Raw genomic sequence first — 22,629 nt, forward strand, 5'->3', positions numbered from 1 at the left:
GACCTCTCCCCCATCAACGTCAGCTCCCGAGTGTAGCCGAATGCACATGTGAGGCCAGAGGCGCGCGCACATTTAAACCTGCCCATAGGAAAGCATTACTCAATGCTTTCCCATGGGGATCTTTGTTGATGCTGGACTCTATGAGGACGTCCAGCGCCAAATAAGTGCGATTTACTCTGTGTTAATCGCGGAAGCGGCCTCTAGTGGCTGTCAGGGAGACAGCCACTAAAGGCTGGATTAACCCTGCAGTGTAAACAAAGCTATTATAACAAACTGCTATGTTTTCAGCTGCAGGGTTAAAACTAGGGGGACCTGGCATCCAGACCACTTCATTGAGCTGAAGTGGTCTGGGTGCCTCTAGTGGTCCTTTAAGTAATTATCTTTACATTTTAGTAAACAATTTCTATGGCACAGTATCTTGTAATCACGATTGAGCCGAAGCCCCTCTAGCTGCTAAAGCGATTTTGTTAAAATGTTTTTGCTCTCAGTAGATCATGTCTTCAATTGATCTAAGTAGGAAAAAAGCCCAAGGGTCTAGATAAAATTGTGTATGAATTATAGCCTCAATTTAATATTTTTGGAGAAACATTTGCAAATGATTTTTTATGTTTGCATTAAGTCTTAAGATTAATTAATATTATATAATATTTTTATATTTTTATTACTATTATGAAAAAAAATCACTTTGAAAGTTTACCCAAAAATATTGCAAAACTGCAAAACCTGTTGTCATTATATATTAAATAATAACAAAAATAAGAATGACCGAGAATAACAAAGATTTTTTTTTCTAAGGTTGACTACTGCTGCTTTTTTATCACTGGAGCAAAAAAAAAAAAAAAAAAAGCTATTCTCATTATCATAATTTAGTAAATTGCTCTGCAGATGTCTTTCTGCTGATATGCGACATGATGTTATAGTTCTACTGACAAGCAATATGAAATTCCCTTTACCGTACTATCATGTATAAACATAGCTCTCCCTTTCAGATGTAAATGTAGGAAGCGTACAAGTTCCCATCTCAAAACCTCATATGTCTTCTTCAATCTCATAACATCCTTTTATCTGTGGCCACATCATGATACTTCTACGCCCTAGGTAGGCTTTTACAGCATGTAATCACTGTTTTGCAGGCCCTGCAGATTTCCCTCTTCCAGCTGGCCTGCACAAATGCTAACAATAGCATTTGATGATTGTGCACTGTCAGCGATTTTCTGTAGTCACGGTTCCATCCCAAGATAGTCGGCGTATGTGCAGTCAGTGGGTTCCTTGCAACATAGTAGCAGTACAGGTTCCCACACATGTTGATACAATCCATCATTGCTCGTCATGCCATTTATAGGGTCGGCCACTCTTGCTTAATCGTCTAAAATGTCCACTGGTAGAACAAAAGATGGTACCCCCATAATGAATTACATGGTGCAACAATGCTGAGTCAGAGACATTTCTGCTCTAAATTTAGGTAGAGTTTAAGTGATGAGACTAAATCATGATGCTTGAATGAAACTTGATGTTCCCGATAATGACGTAGACCCGGACCTTAATAATAGGCCTTTAACTCTTAACCAAATTAGTAACCTTTATTTCTAACCGTAAGTTCTGTCTTTAAAACTAAGCATAAATGCAATCACTAATGCTAACTTTCCATTTCATCCCAATTCTTGCATTATTTAGACAATGCCTAAATAGCTAATGTCAAAATGTCACTGCGAAAGTGACCATACGGAGAAGATCCATTTCCTTGTAGATGACTTTCTACCTGTTGATGGATTTTAATACCCAAACTGTGTTTCTTGGACATTTGTCAAATTTGTATGCTAGAGGATTACACCTTGAACAATTAATTAATTTCCTACATAAGGCATTTTACACGTTCTGCCCATGAGTATATGTATGTGAAATGCAACAAAGAATATATCCTGCCAAGCTAAAACCAGTTTATCCTTGCTTTACTTAGGGGTACAGTCTTCACAGCCATAAACCTTTAGGTATCTCTTACATGGCAGGTTACATCACAACGACTGCTGAATACGCTAGCATCTGATTTCGCACATCGAGCTGAATGTGCTTTCCAATTAGCGCCAGGAATATTCATTGGGGCTAATATGGCTGGAAGTGACACCAATGAGCCTGAGAGAGCATTCCAGTAACCCAAAGCCGAAGAAGTGAATTTTCCTTTTAAAAAACATGGTTGTAGGTAGGATAGGGAAAATGTAGTAATACAACAGATACCTAGATATATATTTATAAGCAAAAGTGAAGGGTGTATTATATGGAAAATAATAAGTTTATGGAGCTATCTTATTAAACAACATAAATTAAAGGGACACTCTAGTCACCCAGACCACTTCAGCTCAATGAAGTGGTCTGGGTGCCAGGTCCCTCAGGTTTTAACCTTTCACATGTAAACATAACAGTTTCAGAGAAACTGCTATGTTTACATTTGGGGTTAATCCAGCCTCTAGTGGGTGTCTTCCGGAAAGCCAGTAGAGGCGCATCTGCGACGCTGGAGACGAATTTCGCCTCCATCGTGCAGAGCGTCAATAGGAAAGCATTGAGAAATGCTTTCCTATGGACACTTTGAATGCTCGTGCAGCACTTGCCGCGCATGCGCATTCGGCTTCAGTGACGTCGGAGCTGACGTCGGACGTGGAGGAGAGGTCACCAGCGCCGAGGGAGCCCGGCACTGGATTAAAGTAAGTAACTGAAGGGGTTTTAACCCCTTCATAGCCACGGGAGGGGGACCTTGAGGGTGGGTGCACCCTCAGGGCACTATAGTGTCAGGAAAACTGCTTTGTTTTCCTGGCACTATAGTGACCCTTTAAGGTTGTTCATAAACATCCTATGAACACCAAGAATGCATTATTTTCCTTGTGCTTCATTGTTATGTATGGTTTATATTACTCGTTTTTTTTTTAATTCTTAAATTAGAATTAGGGTTAGTTTTTTTTTTTATAATAATATATCCAGTACTATAAGCACTGCATGACACTGTAGTAGTCATGTTATAAGGAGAGTGTAAGTTGTCAAACCGTTTAAGAACAGTTTAAGAAATTACCTTTTCAGGCACCCAACGTCACTATCCCTGGAACCAGAAGTTTCTAGAAGTAGCTTCAGCAGCTTCATTCAGCTGAGACCTGTTGTCCAGGATCGAATCATTGGCTGAGTGTGTCAGCTGAAAATGTCAGCCAATGAGTACTGCTCTGCTGAGGAAGCTTGACAACTTACCTGCGTCTGTGTGGCACTGCTCCCCTCTTCCTTATCTAAAGCCTAGAAACTCAAGCAAGACCGATGTCAGCTGAGCGCTCTCAGTCAATGAGCTAAGTCCTGCGTCATCTAGCAGGCAACTTTTGAGCTGCACAAGACAAGGCAAGTGTCGGACCCCAGAGAAGATGTGAAATCATTCTTAAACAGTTTGACTACTTACACTGGGAGAGCGCCCGGGAGCTCCTGGGCCCATAACTTCACTCCAAGCACTATGGTGCTTGGAGTGTCACTTTCAATCTTAGGACAGGGCCAACACATACATGTAATCTGAATGACCAATATTTATAATAAGTGTGCCCACAAAGGGAATACCAAAAGGGATTGCCTCCAAAAAAAAAAAATAGAACATATAAATGTTTCTTATTTGATCTTTTTTCAGTAAACTCAAAACATATAAATAAAAATAAAGTAAACATACTAAAGGAAACACACTGTGCAACAATGAAAATTGGTGCTTCCTATAGATGAGCCAACTTAGCTGAAGCAGTGTATTACAAAAAGCCTTTTACACTGTATAAGCCTGATTCGTTTTTTCAAAAGATGTATATTTTAAAAGCTCCATATTTGTTCTCTCCATATTGAAATATTCCCCTATATACGTTAACTCATTGTGGAGGGGAATTGAAAAGATAGAGAAATCCAAATTAAGCAGTAAAGTGAGTGGTACCCCACTGACCTACCCCAATAAATAATTAAAAGGACGGTATAACAGTACCTTTATTCCTAAATCAGACTGGTCTGTTTTGTAATTAGCATTCTATGCTTTGGCAATAGAGAAGAGGGACCTTTGGAACGTTAGTTCTATACAATTTATAAAACTCCAAATATAGGTGTCAGTAATACATTGTTAAGGGGTCATGGCTCGCAGGCTCCTGTGGTTGGCCAATCCCTTAGATCTAAGATATATTCCCATGGGGTTTTGTGCTCTAGAAAGAGGACCTGTCACATGCGTATGTCCTACTCAGATCTAAACCTAAAATATTCTTTTTAATGACTCTTTCAACAGCGATAACCTTATAACCTCCAGCAGATCAACCCTATTTACCTTGAGAAAAAAATCCAGCTGCCTAGTGATACAGATATGAGCTTTTGATTCTGTGTGCTGTATTACTTCAAGAATGTATCGTCCATTTTATATTGTCATGTCAGTGACAACCATACATAAAGCCAACCTGCCGGCTATTAATCAAAGATGACAAAGTCCAACTAATTGGATTGCCAGAAACCTCAATGTAAGTTCTAAAAAAAGGCTGTGCAGTTGATTGGCTCCTGGTTAGTACAGGGCCCTAAGTGTTATGCTTTTTATTATGATCACTGTAAATAATTGGAAACTGCTAACCAAATCCTTGATTTAATAAGTTTTCCAACTGATTCAATACTGTTAGTAAAACTTTTCATATTATTTATCTAGAAAAATTCCCATATACTTGAATTATGACTTCTGTAGATAAATCATCTGGAAAGTTTTTATAACAGTATTGAGTCATTTGGAAAGTTTATTAAATCGAGGTCCAGGTTCTGTTAGCAAGGGACTTTTAAATCCTCTATCTATGCATGGCGCTTGTAGGCATAAACAAACTAATAGAACTTACCGGTGGAGAGGTGCCCACTGCGGCATGAGAAAATATTTTAAACCGAACTTAGAATCTGTATCTATAACCTAAACTGGGATTTAAGGAGAACTGACAAATGTATTGCAAAATTTAGGCCAAAGTAGCTGATCTGAAAAATAGTTGAAAATAATCTTTTTTCAACTCAACTATTTTGGATTCCCTTGCAAATTCTCCAGATATCTGAATAATAAAGTTTTTCACATCTCCTACAAATCTAAAATTGCTTAAAATCATTCTAGAAGCCACGTGGAACCATTTGGATCTCATTTAATAAATAGTACTTTGTTCTGCAGCTCCGGAAGGAGTTAATGGTGAATTAATTTCTTCCTTCTCCCGCTGTTATATCTCTCCCAGTTTCCAAGCACACAGAGGCAGGGCTTGCCGTGCTTATGTGTTATATAAATCCATAGAAACATTAATAGAAATGTTAGCCATTTAAAGTCTGGGTGAGTTTCTCATTAGTCTATAAGGCTAGGATATGAAAGCCTGAAGCCTACTACATGCAACAACCAGTGGATTATTTAGCCAGTGTTTGTATTAATACATATATATATATATTTTAAATGTGATTACTCTATAATAAGAATCCATCTAGAGACAGGTGACTAATGCATTAAATGCTGGTAGGTAGCCAGTTAATGTCTGCTACATTTTGGCAGATTGCTAACAATGCGGAGAAGTGTCCAGATTGTTAGATTTTCAGTTCTCATGATTTTGCTCTGGAACATGGTATGCGATAGTATGTATGCACATGCATAAAGTATTAAGATGCAAAGGGGGTCAACAGATAGCTATTCAGCTGTTGTGATTCCACATCTAACCAGCACCTTAGACTGATTCCCAGGGCCAAACTTTTCTGTAAGCAGTGTAGGCAGTTTCCTACAAGGGGTACCTACAACTAAAAAAATGGAAGCTCCAGAGTAAAAATTGGGGCAAACTGAGCTAAATAGACAGACCAGGGCTATTTAAGGACTTAATCCCAATACTTATTCAACCAAAGGAAAACAAAACAGATGCTTGATGGAGGGTCACAATAGAAGGTGGATCCTCCTGACATCATGCATACATGCCCTGCAGGTGTTCTATATTTATACCTAATAGCAATAGTAGGGCGTCCCTATTACATCAATATACTATGAGATGGGTCTCCCCCAGGTGGGCATGATAAAGTTTTTTCCCTACTCGTTTCTCAAGGAGCTCATCTGCCAATACCTGGGGGCATATATGGACCATACCATTATATTCACACAGATCATAATTTTCAGATTGGCCCCTGACGAAGCTCCATTCATTTAGCACTGAAATGTGGGTCTGATCTTTTTGCCGAGCACGCGACAAGCACTTTTTTGCACATTATGCACTTTTTTCCTTAACTATTCTGTAATATCTTGTGCTCTTTAGCTAGTTTATAAGAGAGAGAGGTTTAGTATGTAGGTTGTCAGTGTTTGGTCACTCACAGCTGATATTTCTTTCTACCTGTCCTTTCTATGTATCATAGTTTTGTTTATTTAATACTAGTTTGATTGTTGATTGATCTCATCAAGAGCCTATTTAATTACAATCTTCAGGGGTCAGGAGTACTTTATGCTATTTTTCCATATAAGGGATTTTTACTTGTCAGATATGATAGACGCAGGTCACTTTAGATTGCAGGCCCGTCGCTACCGGACAGGCAAACCAAGCAATTGCTTGGGGCCCCTGAGTTGGCCCAGGGCCCAAAGCAGAGCCGGTGCTTCCTATAAGGCTGCAGCCGCCTGAGCGCTCTATAGAGAGCCTCAGGCGGCTGCAGCACTTCTCTCTCGTCACCTCCCCTTCCCTGTAGCATGGCCGAGCTCCTCTTCCTCCTGTCAGTCCGTACAGGAGATTCAGTTTCCTGTTCCCGGCCGGACTGACAGGAAGTGCCTACTGAGTGCTCACTTCCTTTCAGTCCGGCCTGGAACAGGAAACTGAATCTCCTGTTACCGCGCGGTACCCGGCCGGACTGACAGCCAGGAGGAAGAGGAGCTTGACCACGCTACAGGGAAGGGGAGGTGAGAAGAACATAGGGGGGGGGGAGGGGTAGTAAAAAGAACATAGGGAGGGGGGGAGTAAAAAAAACATAGGGGGGGAGTAAAAAGAACATAGGGAGGGGGAGTAAAAAAAACATGGGGAGGGGGAGTAAAAAAAACATAGGGAGGGGAGTAAGAAGGACACAGGGTGGGGGTAGTAAGAAGGACACGGGGGAGGGGAGTAAGAAGGACGGGGGGAGTAAGAAGGACACAGGGAGGGGGGAGGGGAGTAAGAAGGACATAGGGAGGGGAGGGGAGAGTAAGAAGGACACAGGGAGGGGGATGGGGGAGTTAGAAGGACACATGGATGGGGAGGGGGGAGTAAGAAGGACACATGGAGGGGGGAGGGGAGTAAGAAGGACACATGGAGGGGTGGAGGGGAGTAAGAAGGACACAGGGAGGGGCAGGGGGGAGTAAGTAGGACACGGGGGAGCAGTTTTAGATAATTTGCACATGTTTGTGAGAACTGAAAAATGTTAACGTGAGTGTGTGTGTGTCTGTTAGTGTGTATGTGTGTGTGTGTGTGTGTGTGTGTGTGTGTGTTTTAAGTATGTTGGATTTAGTTATTGTGCACTTTTTAATGTATATTTGATTTTATGATACAGTAGTGTTTTTTGCAAATGTTCAATTGTTGAAAATGTTCACATTTTATGCACAGTATATGCAACAGCAGTATTTGCACTGTAAAACTTTTTTATTTATATACAGTGTGGGTGAACTTTAACTGTATGGCTATGCTGTGGTTCCTGTAGGCTTTGTGGGGGGATGGGGATAGGGTTGCGGGGGGCCTCCATGTTCATTTTGCTTGGGGCCCCCAAATTCCTTCAAACGGCCCTGTTAGATTACATCAAGCATCATATGTCTTGCTCTGATACCTGTCTGTACTATACTGAAACTCTCCTTAGCTATTACCGTTTCGCAACTATAACTAGCCTGTGTATCTCTAGTACTTATAAGCGTATTGTTGGCGGAATATATAGGCATGATGTGATTAAAGCCTGAGAGCGCTCCACCATATATTGATATAATGTACAATACACCGTGGTACTTAGTTATTGTACTTCTGGAACAGGATAACAGTTTCACATTCACTTTCTACATAGTGACCCATCTAGATGGATCTGCCTATGCAGGGATTGTTTTATTACCAGGCATGACTACTTTCACCTTTTACCTCTTTTTTTTCCTTTTGTTTTCCATTAATTGTACATGGGGTACCTTTCCTCCCCTACCCATCCCTAAGTAAACAGGTGCATTTTTCACTTTATATATATATTTTTTCATATATAGAATTTTGTATATTGTTGCTATTTTTCTTCTTGATTCTTTTCTGTGCTCTCCAAATCATACAGTAAGCAATAGAGAACTTACATTTTCATGGGGGATGGGTGGTAAGGAACTATTGCTGACTTTATCATTATGCAGTTTATGTATTCAATATTTAATTTTCGTCATTCCGTAGTCATGGTTTTATATTTATGTTTGTGTTGATTACATACTTGGTAAATCTATGAATCTGAATCTGAGTGACTCTTGGGGATAAAGGAGAGCAATGATGAAAACTTAAGATTTATTGCAACAAGTATTAAAAGCAATGTAAACAATAAAGCTTATTATAGGGGCATATCTTTCTAAATTGGTATGTAATTGGTATGCAATCTGGAGGTGGATGTATGATGATGCCCACATGATGATGTCCATGTGTGTCCACATGTGTATCAGGCTGACTAAAATCCCTGTAGCACTTTATAATGCTGGGGCGATATCACACTATGTATTGTTCATATTTTATTTCAGATGGTACAACTGTATCCCTTTTTACTATATATACATATTTTCTGTTCAACTGGGAAAGTAACCATGGGAAGATGTTAATTTATAAATTACGGTTTTTAGATTATATTTTCAGTTTTTTGTTTTTTACCTAGTACTTTTGGGTGTAGATTGGTGATTTTTTTTTTTGTTTGTTTTTTTGTTCATTCATTATATTTGACTGACATCCATACCAGCAAGCCCTCCTAGGTTGCCATGTACAGAGGAGAGCACTTCTGAAGTGCTGTCATATGGACAGAAATGTCTTAGACTAGTTTATGTAAAGTACTTTTAATAAAACGTGCATACTGCATTATTAGGGGACTTTTTTTTTTGGTGATATGAGAGTTAACACAAGAGTTTGGCTTTGGGTGCCGATAAATCTGTTTTTTGTCAGAAAAATTCAGAAAAGATTTTGACATAAGCTGAATGAGCTGAACCTATGACTTTCTAGGGTCAAAATATTACTAACTACATGTGATATATGTGTATATATTATATAGAGAGAGGCAGGGTCATCTATAATATGAATAGGACACTGGGCAAAGCCTTTTCTTGGGCCCCCTTTCCCTCTCCACCCCCCCCTGCCCCCCCAAATTATGCCCAACCCGCAATCACACTGACAGACATACTGACACATACACACACAGACAGACATTAAAACATTCGCAGATACATACTGACACACACATACACTGACACACAAATATATACTGACAGACATATTGACACACATTCAGACATACTGACACACAGAGACACACATACATACATACATACACACATACACTGACAGATCTTCTAGAACTCCCCTCCTCCCTGCCTTCCTCCTCCCGCGCCGCCGCGCGGGTCTAATCTCCGGTGGGAGGAAGTGACTAGCGGCACTCACTTGCTCCCAGCCGCTGCCGAACAAGAAGGGGCCCGGTCGCGCTGTTTAAGCGGCACAGCGCCCGACTGGGCCCCTGCTGACACATGCTCACCGGGTGGCCCTTAGTGCCTGGGCCACCCGAGGGGCCTCCTTAGGGTCCATGGGGGCTGCACAAATTGAGGGGCCCATGGGGCAGGTGCTCTAGGGCCCCCCAGGAGCAACTGGGTCCGGGGCAGCTGCCCCATTTGCCCCGCGTTAAAAACGGCCCTGGAGACAGAATACTTAATGGTGAACAGTGTATTATGGAAAAACATTGCCATCAAGAGGTTCTGGAAACATCATAATAAACCACAAGACCAAAGATTGTGCAGTTTATATATGTCTGCAGAATCCCGAGATTGCATTGTTTTAAATAATAAACACTTTGCTGTTAATATATATTTTACTTTACGTTACATTTTTAGGTTAGAATTGGTGGTAGTGTAAGTGTTAAGGTAGTGTAAGGATTACTCATGAGTGTTTTAAGGGTTACTGTATGGGTTCATGTTTAGTGTAGTGCAAGGGTTAATATGTTGAAGTGTTAGTGTAATGCTTAGTGATGGTGTAGTGTAAGGTTAAATGTATAGTGTGTCAGGGTAGTAGGTAGCTAAGTAAATGACTTTACTGTAATGCTAGTTTTGAGAGACACATGTCCAATTAGTTCCTGTAATCAGTGGGGATTTTAGTCCCAGACCACGGCTATTTCAGACACTGCCATTAAAATGGCAGCAGGTGACACTCTGGAGTGTAATTCTCACTAATCTAAACATATATGTCCTGGTTCTGGCTACGTTTTTGGTCCCACAGTCTGCTCGGAGGTGATCTGTGTACTATTCCCCATTCACTACAGGAAATAAGTGAACAAATCGCATCTCCACCCCCGCAGGACAACATTTCAAAACTTAATCTGCCCATTATAATGTAAGAACTGTTACAAAATATATTTACATATAATTACAACTACATATTATTTACAAAATAATGATTGGATATTAAATTAATTTCCTATTAAATACCTCGGGGTATGCTCATGTAGAATGTTTACAGGGACACGCCAACAATGTAGGGACATCGAGAAGGGAAAGAGGGACAGAGGGATTAGGGTCCAAAATAGAACCGTCTTTCTTAAAAAAGGGACACTTGTGAGGTATGAATTTATGTGTTAGGTATGCTATGTGTTTATCTCCATATTTCATATGCGCACATAAGCCTATCGTCACAAATATGGACATATTTGTTTTTTATGTGTTTATGTGTATCAAAGGCATGAATGTACACTTTAGGGTACAGTTATACCTATTCTATATTTGGAAGCCTGAAAATGAGTGCATCCATCAACAGATTCAGAAAGAAGCAGTTGACAATAAACTTTCTAGGGAGCCAAGGCTTCTGGGCATTGTCAAGGTCTGATGCATATTTTCTATGTAGCAGTGTGTTTGCCTTTCTCTATTTTTTTTTTGTTTGCTTTGTTTTTTTGTAATTGCATATAGCTTTTTTTTTTTTTTTTTTTTTAACTCTACTTTAAAGCAGGTATCTTTATGTGTATCTATGCTTGTGTGTGTAACGTTTTGTGTCTGCTGGTGCGTGCTGAGAGCAGAAGCATTGTCTGCGCGTACAGTCTCATCTTGCTTCCTTTCCTTGAGCGGAATCTTGCCTTGCTCAGAATCGTGTTTAATTAACCTATTTTTGTGTGATTGTGAGCAGCGCTGTGCAGACCTGTTGAGATGTCTCAGCGCAGTGGAGATATAAATAGAGGAGACATTCTGCGCACAATTAATCAGCTCGCTGTTCGGTAGTAGCTGATTGGCTGAACTTACTCTTAGATGCACTAGAGTGGGAGTCAATATACAAGCTATGACTCCCTTCTTACAAGGTGTATTAGGAGGGATTTGTTTAATTATGTGACCTAATTCAAGGTATCTTTACAGGGAAAGCATTTTTTTTTTTATTCATAATCCCATTGGATTATTTTTTATGTCATATCAAATGAGTATCATTTCACTATTCAATATATGAATATTCATTTTCACAAGTTAAAGAGATGTTACAGATATGTATGTTTGTATGGGCAGAGTCATATACAAACAGGAGCATGTGCGCATAATGCGAACAGACATTACCCGACGTATGTTGTTAAATTAATTCAAACCCAGCTAAATTCTACCTGCAGTGCTTTAAGACTCACATACATTAAATTTTCTCACAAAATTACAAATATACCATGCATGTATCATATATTACATCTAACTGGAGATGTGTATATATAGTGTGTGTGTGTGTGCATATATATTTATCCCCATATTCCCAACAATCACCTTCCCTCTGCAACTTGTCAGAGATTTTACCACCAACTATTCCTAATAGATTATTATTCCTTATAGATTTCCATATAATATAGAGCATGGGGGGGGCCACAGCTGTTGACAAACCTGTTTTTTCGTCATCTAGTAGACCTTCCAATCATTTTAACCATGAGAAATCCATAAACCTTGAGAATTCTTTTACAAATCAATATTTCCAAAACCTATTTATCCTCCCTCTCGATCTCTGACAGACAGCTTTCTCTGTATATTCCTCAAAATTCCACAGACCCAACAGATCACACAAATATCCATACTACCAATATAGATCCTATTTGCTCTTTAAAACTATGAAATAGTCCAACCTTTCATCTATTCCCTCATTAGCGAAACAGACCCCATATACCTCTACAAAGGCACTCATCCGTATAACTCAGGTAGACACACCTTCTCTCAAATGATACTTATTGGCTATTGTGTACTATTGTATAATACTAGCCAATAAGTATAATGTTCCTCTGTTTATGATAATAGTAGGTGTAGTTTTTAAAATGGGGGGGTAGTGAGCCTACCTTTACTCCCTGGTGGTCCGGTGGCCATTGCTTCCATGTAATCTCGCGAGATGTCAGAGCGTTGCTGTGGTAACCCGCGGCAACGCTCCGATTGGCCGGTCTTCGTGAGACACATGGTCTGCAGCTCTGCTCACTGCGGAGCTGCAGACCGTTGTCTGCGGTGGCTTGCCGGTCAGCCAGGAGGGGCCTCGCACCCGGCCGCATACCGGGCAAGCCGTCGGGCCCCCTCCTGGCGTCAGGTCCTCAGTCAGTGACCGATGACCTGACACAGTTTGCCCACAGGTGGTTTAGGCGGCCGCAAGGCCCCAGCCAGCGCAAAGCCTTAGGCGGCCGCCTAATTAAAGAGCCGCCTCTGCTCCTGGTATACAGTCTGGGACAGACAAAAAGATGGATGTAGTGTGTGTAGAACTAAGGTGGGTATGCCACACAGAGATAGCGAGAGCATTTGCACAGTGGGCAAAGTCAGCTTTACTGTAACTAATTTCTGGTCAGCCAGTTCACACAGGTTTCCTCCTATGTTCACATACTTAATTCCCTCTGCACAAGCAAGATCATGTGAAAAGTAGTATAATAAAAGAATAATCATTATTTTCTATCTTTTTTATTTTATTTTACGGGCATGGACCTGGAGCTTCAGCTTCATTAACCCCTATGTAAATCCGGCCCTGCCTGCACCTCTATAAAGATGGCATCTATAGCCTGCAGCTTTATATTCATTGTGCATACCACCTGCAGCTCTCTACCTATAGCAAATAAAACATAATCCTCTACATTTATGATCAGAATCATCTGCACCTCTATGCCTATAGCAGGTATGGCCTGCAGATCTTCACCTCTGTATATATATATTATAGATATAACTAGATATTACTACACCTTTTTATACCCTTTACAGATATCACCTGCACCTCTATATCCATGGCAGATGATGCCTGCACATTTTCAATATATACTGGTCTATACTGTATAGATCTTTTAGAGATAATGTGCACCTGTATACCAATAGTGATTAAAACCTGATACTTTATATCCATAGCAGCTCTTACCTACGCCTGTATACCTGTGCAAATATTACCTGCATTTCTGTACTAAAGTTTGATATTACCTGCACCTCTGAATTCATTACAGCTCCCACCTGCACCTTTACACCCATGGAAAATATCACCTGTACCTCTATACCCATGATAGATATTACTATCTATACCCAAGGCAGATAACACCTGCAGCTCTACAGCCATGGCCGGTAACAGTTGCTATATATTACATGGCAGACATCAGATGCTCATCTATATTCATGGCTGATATCACCTGCATCTTTCTACCCATGGAGAATATCACCTGAAGCAATAAACACATAGCAGATCGGATGCAACCTTCTTTTCTATACAGTGTATCTTGTATTATATCCATAGAATTCTCATCCCTCCCTATCAGAGAGATACCCTGTAATGTCTGTACTGCTTAATTCCCCCCCACCACCTGTCCATGGATGTATCACAACTCTCCATGCCAGATCTATAAACTGCGCATACTGCACCTACCAGATAGTCCTCCCATGCTCTAAGTAATCCCTAAATCCCCAATATTCCCATTCATTCCTTATACCATACATTGAATTCTCTCGTTCCTTTTTTACTCTAAATCTTTTCCTTCTTCTTGATCCATCTCCTCCTCTCTAAGCCCCCTCTCGTGGTCTCCCCTCCTTTCTCTATTTCTCCTCCCTCTCTCCTTCTTTCTTCCAAGCTCTACCTCTTTCTCTCTGTCTCTCACACATTCCTTTCTCTCTCTCTCACCTATTCTCACTCTCTTCCTTCTACTTTCTCTCCCTTTCTCTTTTTTTGCCCCCCCACCCCCTCCCTCTCCTGTCACAGCTGTAGCTCTCTCCTCTTCTCTTGGGTTCCTGTGCTAATTATGTGAGTCCTGGGGGGAGGTTGGTGGAGAGAGGCTCACAGAGCAGCTCAGTCTCAGAGCATCTCAGGCACCAGCTCAGCAGCTCTGTGTGACCAAGGTGGCAGAGCTGAGGATACAATGTGAGCAGCTGGAGACTGGATACAGCGCATGGCTCTGCACTCACTCTTTGTACATGCCACGGTAGGCTGCTGTGGACTCTGCATTGGGGGGGGGGGGGGGGGATCTTGTATGTATTAATCTATGTCTAAATACATATCTATACAAACATATAATTCGATGCATCCTAAACAAATTGATGTTGGAGGTGTGTGTGTGTTTGTTTGTTTTTATATTGATATATTGATAAAGGTTCTAAAAGGATTACAAGGACTAAACAGTTTAACATTACGACTTAGATTTTACCGCTGCTTACAGATTTGTTTATAAATATTGAGGGATAACTGGGTATATAGCATATAACACGTATATTTTGTTTCTCTCTTTACATGTGTAGTGTGTGTGTGTGTATGCATACACATACACACACACACACACACAAAAAAAATATATATATATATATATATATATATATCAATGTAAAGTACTAACAGTACATCTAACTATAACTGACCTGTCTATTAATTAATAGCATTTTATACACTAAGTAGAAAGGGATTTGTACTGTATTAATCAGGGGGTTCTGTTTTTGATTGAAGTGTCAGTACACCTTGTATAGTTCAGTTGGTCAAAAGTGAGGCAGCAAGGTGTAGAGACTGAGCTAGAGGATAAGATTATTCCATTGTGTGTCTATACATGCATTTTCACAAAGGTCTGGCATGCTTTAGAGATATGGCTGGTTTGTTTATATACAGGTTACTGCAAGTCAAGTTATACAGGTATAGTGATATGATATGTATGTTTCTGCATGGGCAAGCTATATAGTTGATTGGTTAGTTAATGCAAGGCATAATTGGCCTCCAGTTGTTCAGTTAGAGCTCTAATAGTAATCTCCTATTGCTTTCCAGTGGCTGTGCTCTAACAAAAGTATTGGGAGTTGAGGTTCAGCAATAGCTTTTAAAGGCCAAAGTTTTCAAGCCTTGGGTCAGAGGATGCTTGCAAGGGTTGGTCACTGAGGTAGCGTAGACAGAGCTTGTAAGAAGTAGGCTCTCTTTAAACACACACAGACTGGTCTCCAATGTCCATTTAACCTAAGTATTTGATCTGAGCAGAAACAGGTATCGTTGTGTGTCTTTAGACTGTGACTTATGAGATTTATGTATAAAAGTGTCACATTCGCTTTCATGTTTGTGCTGGTTTTGTGCGCATGCGCCATTGTCTTACGTATATAAAACTGTTACTTAACCCTTTATACATTGGTACTTTTTTTAAATAATTCAGTATTTTACCAAGGAAAAAAAAGGCACATTCACAACGTGAAGAATTCTTCATGAATTAAACAAAAAGAGAGATCATGAAAACTACTTACCTGTCTTAGAAAACGCACCACTTTAATGGTGGTGAAAAATTGGTGGAAAGCAAAAGTGCATTTTTTTCCGACACTTATTGTACATTGGAAGTGACAAATTTGTGAACCAGAAAAAAAGAAAGAAAGTAAATGGAAAATAAAACAAGGTTAAAGACACACTGAGGAATATTGTGGGAGCAAATAGAAATAGCGCTACAAAAAAATAAATAAGGAAAACAAAAATACATAACTGTCTATGTTCCTGGTAGAGGCAATGTTGCTAATCCCTCCAGAAAGCACAGAAACCTGTTATATAATGCTATATAATTAATAGACATGTGGGTGGGTGTGTGCCGCTGTGATTTACTGGAGTGTCTGTGTATGTAAGGTACTTGGAATGGATTTATTGGTAGCTCGGTGAGTGCTGTACGTCTCAGTATCTTGAAGTGTGTGTGTGTGTGTGTGTGAGGGGGGGAGGGACTGCAGGTACATTGGTGGAACAATTATGGGGTCTGTATGTGTATAGGATTTAGTGAAGGTAGTGTGGCCAACAGACACTCTAAACGTATTTACTATTTAATTTGGGGGGATGTAATGTGATTGTGCATGGTATGTTGTTTAGTAGATGATGTGATTGTGCACAGTAGGAGTCTGTATGTCATTGAGAATCAAGGGGTGTACTGTAGAGATTTATATGTCATTGCAGAAAAAGGATGTACAGAAGGAATCTGTATGTCGTTGAACAATAAGGGGTGCCAAAGCAGGTGTGGTACAGTAGAGGTCTGCATGTCATTGCATAGAGAGGGTTACACGGGGATCTGTAGGTTTTAGAGCAATGATGGTTGTCCAGTTAGATTTTTTACCCATTGAGCAATAAGGGGTGTCTAGTGGGAGTCCGTAAATGACTGAGTGATTAGAAGTTTAGACTGGGGGTCTTTATGTGATTGTGTGATAAGGGTCTGTAGATGTTTGAGGGATGAGGGAGATTACAGTGAGGATATGTAAGCATCTAAGCAAAGAAAAATGTGCTGTACGTATGTAAGTGAAAAGGGAGTTTACACGGGGATCAGTATGTGAGCGACAAGAAGGTTTACAATGGGAGCCTGTTTGTGATGAGGAAATTTGCAGTGGCAGTCTGCATGTGATGAGGAAATTAATAGTTGGGGTCTGTATGCAATTAAGCGATAATCGAGTTTATGGTGGGGGTCTGTATATGAATGAAAGATAAGGAAGTTTGCAATGGGGGTCTATGTATATCAAGTTATGCAGGAGTTTGCAATGGTGTTCAATGTCAGTGAGTGAGCGAGTGAGTTATAAAGGAGTTTACACTAGGGGGTTCTATGTGAGTGAGGAATTGAGTGATAAAGGAGTTTACAATGAGGGTCTATATGTGAGTGGGTGATAAGGGAGTTTATAGTAAGGGTCTTTGTGTGAATAAGTGACCCTTACTATAATACAGGAGTTTGCAATGGTGTTCTATGTGAGTGAGTGAGCGAGTGAGTGATAAGGGAGTTTACACTGGGGGTGTCTATGTGAGTAAGTGATAAGGGAGTTTATTCTCACTCATATGTGAGTGAGTAAGAGAAAAGGGAGTTTACAGCGGGGATATATATGTTACACAGTGAGTGAGTGACAGGGAAGTTTACAGTTGGGGCATTATATGATTAAGCAAAAAGGGTGTTTTCATTGGTGGCATGTAGGTTGCATAATAGTTAATACTAAGCTACGCTGTGGGCTATATAAACAATAAGAATGGTGAAGTGTGATCTCTATAAAACTGGGCTACAGTATACAGGGGCATACTGTGGTGGTCTTAATGCGATTAAGCATTTAGTGGGAGTTTACAAATGTTGTGCTGAATCAGTTTTATAAATGATGCGTTTTCTTGTCTACAAATTAAGTATTTGCCAGGCTTATCATACAATGTGCATGTAATCGAAAGATAAGGGGGCACTCAGCAGGTAATCACAGTCATTTAATAATTGATGGGTCTGTGCTATGGGTGATGTATATAATTGTATACAATGATGTCTCCATGTGGTTAAGTATGTCATGTTAGTTTACCAGAGGAACTAAATATGACTGAGTATATGACGTCAGGATGTACATTGTTTGTATCTGATTTGAGTTTTTGGTGCTACGATGTGCAACACTGTGTACATTTATTGGTTCCTAATTTGAGCATTGTAATATTTTTTATTGTAGGTTCTCTATGTTATTAAATATTTGATGGGAGGATGTATCGGGGTAGTCTTTATTTATCAGAACATTGTATCAGAGTGTGTATTTTCTTGTAGTGATTTGCAGGCAGCTAATTATTTCATGTGTACATGGCATAAGCATTTACTAGAGCAGTGGTGACCCAAAGGTTGTAAGGCTGGCAAAGCATTATGGGAATTGAATTCCTACAGCAGCAGGGAATCTATGGCTTGGCAATCTAAGTAATGGAGTACTTGAACAGTCGGTGTACATGTTAGTACTAGAAGGAAAGGTGCAGAATAGGAACCTTTATGCAACTGAATATTTAATGGGAGTTTAAGTGTGGTTGAATATTTAATGGAATTGTGTATTGGATTGCATGTATCTATCTCTATATTTAATGGGGTGGTGTACAGTGGAGGTCCTAACGGGACTGACTATATGGTGGTGTGTTTGTGTGTGTGTGTGGCGGGGGGGGGGGTGGGGGAGAATGGGGGGAGGTTACAGTGGAAGTGTTGGGGTGTGTATACCTTTTTGACTGTTTATTATTATGTTACTTAACTAACTTGCATTGCTGTGTGCTGTTGCTTTATTAGATAGTTCTGTTTAATAAGTAATAAGGTATGTAGTTTACTAGGGTGTGCTTTTTGATTATCAAAAAGTTTGCTTTTGTGGGAAGTGTCTGGAACTATTAGGCAAGTGTGTTGTGATTTAAGCACCAGTTGTGAATCCCATCTAAGGGTGCTAGATCCACTGTGTCTTCCAGAATAAATGATGGCAATATATATGTGTGAGTGTGAAAAACATGGTGTACCTTTTAACCCTAAAATAGTGTTGTGCATCCTGGATATATTGTGTGAGAATTGCCATGTGTAGGCTGGGTATGGGATAAGATGTATTTATATGTTCGGTGGTAGTAGGTGTGTTCATTGTAGCTCTACTTTGTTATAGTATAGTGTATATAGTATGGCTGTACTGTGTCTGGATGTATTCTGGTTGTATTGTGTTCTAGTGGGGGTGTGTTATGGCTTTATTGTGTGGTAGTGAGTGGGTTTATGCCACTGTGTTGCCGTTTCCATCATGTTTCAGGGACACATAATTTTGTCATAATTATGAAAATGCATAGAAAGAGTTGCCATGCAGTATGTATAATGCACATTCTGCAGAAATCGTCATTGCATAATCTTATACACCTTTGCTAGTGCTGCACAGCAATGTGTATAAGTGATATGTGTCCCTGAAAACATGGTAGCCCTATTTATGCCATCTATGCCATGTGACGCTGGTGTGTGTGTGTTTGTGTATGTTAGCTGTGTTGTTTGATAGAGTAGTGTGATTGCTAGCTCTATTGTGTGGTGGTGGGTTTGTCTGTCTTGACTTGGGTTGGTAGCTACACCATGTTTTCTTGGACACATATCATTTATACATTTGAATGGTACCACATTAATCTGAACGTGCATATATATAGTATCAAGAATTCAAATAACGCAGCCCTAATTCTGAATGCAGAAACCCTAATACTGAATGGTGTGCCATGATTTGAAAGTTACGGGAGCCCATGGAACAATAGTTTCAGTACAGGTCATTCCTGTAGTAGATTTTAACTCTCTGATTCCCCAAAGTGTGATGTAATATTTTGCAACTTAACCCTTGGTAATGAAAAGCGTAAATCGCTTCTGTTCGCTCTGGGGACCTCCTGGGAATAATTTAAATATAGCTTTAAATGATGCAAACTGTTGCCACTGTATTGTGTATATTGCTGTGCATGTTTACACCACACTGTGTATGCTTAGAATATGCTGGGAAGCATACATACTTTAGAAGTCAATATATTTTGTTTTACCATTATGTTTGCTTTGAAGGTCCCGTGCTGTGGCTGCTTAACTATTGCAAACGATGGGCTAAGCATGAACGAATGTGCTGCCAAGTGCTCACTTTTACAAGGCGATTAAAGGGTTAAAGTGGGCTGTATTTTTGTTGTTTTTCCTTGAAAGGGTTAAGTGGTACTTTGCAAATGAATGAAATGGAAAGCCGTGCCGTTGCCTCTCAGGCCATAATTTATTTCATATTAGAAATTAATTTAACAAATTCAGAAATCCAAATTTAAGGCCAACATAGCCAAGCTGGAAAGAGACTGGTTTGGAGAGTATCTTAATGTAACTAAGTTTGGCCTAAAATGTGCAGGATCCTTTTATAGTTGTATACAATTTCCCTGTGTAGTGAATACATGCCAAAATTGTGATTAAAAATAAATAAATAAATAATTCCTGAGAACACCACAGCTGGGTGTTCCCTAAAATGATCCTTTGCCTGAGCAAGTGTAACATTCACATTGTTTTGCAGATTCCATAAATGTTAAACATTCTCAACAACGTCAAGTCAATCTTCAATATCAAACCTATTTATAATATCACTACAAAGTAAGGTAGGATTAAAAGATTGATGGAGAAGATAAGAATTGCATACTTTGTGCAAATTAACTTGAGTTCCATAATACAGCAATCAGGACTGATGTTATGTTGTAGTCCAGCAATAACAGCATGACCCTCAGGATTACCAAGCAAGGGTTATATTGTGTATTTTGTGTGCCCACTAATAATAAAAGGACATTTCCTCCTTTGTCAAATGGCTGTGCCTCGGGCTACAATTAGTGCACTGTCTGCCTGGAAATTACAAGATATCATATATAGAATGGTGATTGCGAAGGCCATGTTTTGTATTCTAAGGTGAAATATGTGTGCCTGTGGATAAGGGCTAACACTGCATATGATGGAGATATAAATATATAGTGAGAGAGAGATTCAGGTATCTGATGGACTTACTGAAGCTGCTTGCTCCAGAATTGCACTAATAAGGACTGACTGAAACCAGGTATATCATTCTAATCTAACTTTATGACAGGGCTAATGCAGCTCCCATGATTCTCTTTAAGGTTATAGTTGGCATAGAATTATGGGCGTCAAAGTTCAACAGCAGCTGGAGAGCCAAGGTTTGACATCTTTGGACCTGTCTAAATATGGTCTAAATATAGTATACTTAGTGTACCTGGAACACAACTCAAGCATGTATTGATATAGTTGAGGTCATTAATAAAATTGTATTCTGAAAAGTGATCTAAAGTAACTGTAAGTAGGACAATCACCATGAAAACCAGAGGAACACAGACACATTCCACTGGTGACTCCACTTATTTTAAATTTTTAGACCACTTTTTAGATCACAACATTTTTTTTTATACATAACCCTCTACACATCTCCGATAAAGTGCTATTGAGGCATGACAGGTGCATTTTGTCGACAGCTTTATTAACAATATAATAATAATATCTCAAAATATCACTGGAACATTTAAAGTCATTGCCCCAGCCCTCCACCCATCCATCATAATATATATCCCATATGTCATAAATAAAGGCAATGACCCATATAGTACACATTATAATAACATGTAAAGAGTAAAGACAAATAAATATATACAAAAGTAAAGTGCAACATAATGATTAACCGCCTCCTGGTAGGGGGTATACCCGGATACCCCTACACCTTCAAAGTTCTGAGCCACCGATGGGCTTGAAACCCAACAGGCCTGTTCCCCAACCTAAACTACCAATCCTAGCCATCCCCTTCCAAGCCCTGTCAAAGCCTGGCTGCGCTTGCTCCATGGGGATGCAGGAAACTTGTTGGTGCTCTGAACCAATGCGCCCCCTTTTTTTTTTTTTTTTTTTTTTTTAGATGATACATTTTTCCTTGAGACATTTTTCTTAATGTTATGTCCGGTTTCCATTTTTAGTGTTTAAAGCAGTGGTGGATCCTACTACTTCCACTACCTGGATATGAGATACATCATACAAACTGTGCATTGATGAGATGTTTTGTGGTTAATCTATCTCCAGCTTGTTGGTTGTTTTTTATAGTTAAAGTACTTTTATATGTAACCCACAACATATCTATTAACTAGGAACATTTTAGAATTTGACTTAGACACATCAAGTTCAAAGTTCATGTGCCAACTTTGACATTTTTCTTCATATTAAATGTTTCTTCCAAAATTACATTCATTCTGATATGATATGGTGTAGTTTTATCCTTTCAAACTCATTAACAGTTTTAATTATGCTTTGAAATTTAGTTAAGGACTATTAACAATTTTTTTTTACTGGAGTCCTTTACTCTTTCTTCTTCTGTCCCTTTAACATTATGCCTAATTTAACCTCCCGTCTAAGAGCAGCAATCATTCCTTCCATTTGGCCCATGCAAGACTTTGTGAAATAGTAGTTTTATTCATTGTATGCTGATTAGAGAGTATGCTATAGCTGCCATAGATTTGGGTTGCCTTGTTATTGTTGAGAAAATAGTAAAAAGGAAAAGGTAGGCTTGGAATTGTTGCTTTACTAAAAGATGTTTTTGACTGTACGTTCCAAAATTGACCGGATGTGTAATCACTCTTCCTGAAGGTATCGAGGCTAATAAGATAAGAAGACTCAAGGGGCTTTATTTATATATAACAGGAGCTGGAATCTTAATTTATTCACTGTAAGATAAAGAGGCTGTAATAT

General features: G+C 39.6%; 1 protein-coding gene across 3 annotated transcripts in view; it reads left to right on the forward strand.

Annotated features, from left to right (window-relative positions):
- Positions 1-22,629, forward strand: part of LOC134568240 (contactin-4-like) — a 259,133-nt gene that overhangs the window by 131,596 nt on the left and 104,908 nt on the right. For 2 of the 3 annotated variants that reach the window (XM_063426673.1, XM_063426671.1), the window contains exon 1: positions 14,309-14,610. The exons of the other annotated variant lie outside the window; for it this stretch is intronic. The gene's annotated coding sequence lies outside the window, so the exon portion shown is untranslated. Of the gene's footprint in view, positions 1-14,308; positions 14,611-22,629 lie in introns of those variants that run through there. 3 annotated transcript variants of the gene reach the window in all.

This window comes from Pelobates fuscus, chromosome 7, assembly GCF_036172605.1.
Source record: "Pelobates fuscus isolate aPelFus1 chromosome 7, aPelFus1.pri, whole genome shotgun sequence".
Taxonomy (NCBI): domain Eukaryota; kingdom Metazoa; phylum Chordata; class Amphibia; order Anura; family Pelobatidae; genus Pelobates; species Pelobates fuscus.